Below are 1,920 nucleotides of genomic sequence, written 5' to 3'. Positions count from 1 at the left end.
TATTGCCATAACAACAACAGTCACGGCCATAACCAGCACCATTTCAACAACCATTAGCCCTATTGACCTGGTTTTAGAATACCGGGCCAACCCACTTGGCAGCAGAAATCGTGGCTTTAGCATCCTTATGGGCCTTCCTCTTTGTGGCTTCGCCTAGCATGTTGGGCCCTTCACCAGCCCGATACTAATCAACACATTAGGCTGCATGCCCGCATCGGTATTCTAATACCTTTAACATTCCCCTTTTGATGGTGCTCACATATCTCGACCTGCCACAGCCGCTGCTCGACCTTCACTTGGCGTCGTCGTCTCAGTCCCTTGTCGTCATTTGTTCTCTCTCATCTAGGTCCTTTGTTACGAAAACAATTTAATTATAATGCCTTTTTGTCAAGATTGTGCTATAAGAAGATGATGCGAGATTTATACACACACAAATTAAACCCTATTTGTGGCAATTGTAGTAATGATGTAAGTAGGGATCGTTCTAACCGGGGATTAACTAGGGGTGCTAAACACTTTAAACTAACTCAAAGAAATAAAAATAACCTTTAAAACACTTAACTCACTTAAAGAAAACTCGAAACAAGTTCACAAGACTCAAAATGAGCTAAAAACACAATCTAAAACATAATTGAACCAATTAGATACTCTAAGACAATTGGGAATTTGGTTTTGTACGAAAATCAACAAACAAAACAAGAATGTAAACTAGGCAGATTTGGACGAATTTAAAGGTGTTTGTGACTCCAAATACTTAAAAACCAAAATAAGACAGATTATAATGACTAAGACTTAACAAAATATGGGGGGATTGTGTTTGGATGAGATTAAATTAAATGGACAGATTATAATTAAGGGCAAAATGTAAATATGAATGTGATGAAAATATGGATGATGGAATAGCTAAGGGGTTCTTCTCCACACATGTTACACTTGCATACAATATGATTTTCAGTTGGTCTTTCGATAAATTATGAAACTCAACACCCCGGATTAATTAGGTCCGCTTAAATTAACCGTCAAGTTCTCCTTAAGTTAATGAATTGGATGGGTTTGCGCAACGCAATTCACAACATTCTCCAAAAGTCCTTTACGTGAAAAGTACAATAAAGATACAATCAAAGATCATTAAGCATCATGAAAACTATAAGTGTTGACGAGGCCTTCGTTACTATGAAAAGCATGAGACTAGTGCCAAGAATTCATTTAACGCGATTGTTTATAAGAAACCTCCACTACTTGTGAATATAAGTTCATAACTATTAGGTGAAACTCACTTATATTCTAGCGTCATATTCATGCATGAAAATTAAGCGTGCACTCTCAATAAACATACATAAATAAGTTATCAATCAAACGGTTAAACAAATTGAATCCACAACTTATGAAATTCCAACCAAAGGTAATCAATTCATATTGCAAGCATAAACATGGTTTCGAATCACCCCCTAGCTAAAGGGGGTTTAGTTCCTCATACGTACAAGACAAAGAGAATTGAAATTAAACATTGAAATCAAAGAAACACCTAAACATTCCAACAACTCAAACTTGAATTGTATGAACGTTTATGCCCTCTTCTCTTCCTCTTCGTTGCGGAACAAGGTCTAAGGATAGGTTTTGGGGGGATGAGGAGTGGTTGGAGTGGCTGCAATGAAGAGAAAATATGCAGAAAATGGAAGGGATATGCACGGCAAAGAATGGGATTTTGTGATGGTGTGTTGTGTGATTGTTTTGTGGTGAATTGGAATAATGGTTTGTATGAATGCATTGCATGGTTTTATAGGGAGAGAATGGATGGGAGAACATGTGAATGGCAGCTAGGAATGATTAAAGAAGGGAATGCATGTGGAATGACAACTAGGTTGGTTGGTGGAAAGCTGAAAATGCAAATGGGAATGCTGGAAATGCAAGGGATGCACG

Source organism: Pyrus communis, chromosome 7 (assembly GCF_963583255.1).
Source record: "Pyrus communis chromosome 7, drPyrComm1.1, whole genome shotgun sequence".
Lineage (NCBI taxonomy): Eukaryota > Viridiplantae > Streptophyta > Magnoliopsida > Rosales > Rosaceae > Pyrus > Pyrus communis.
The sequence above is the reverse complement of the archived record's forward strand: the minus strand, read 5'-3'. Positions refer to the sequence as shown.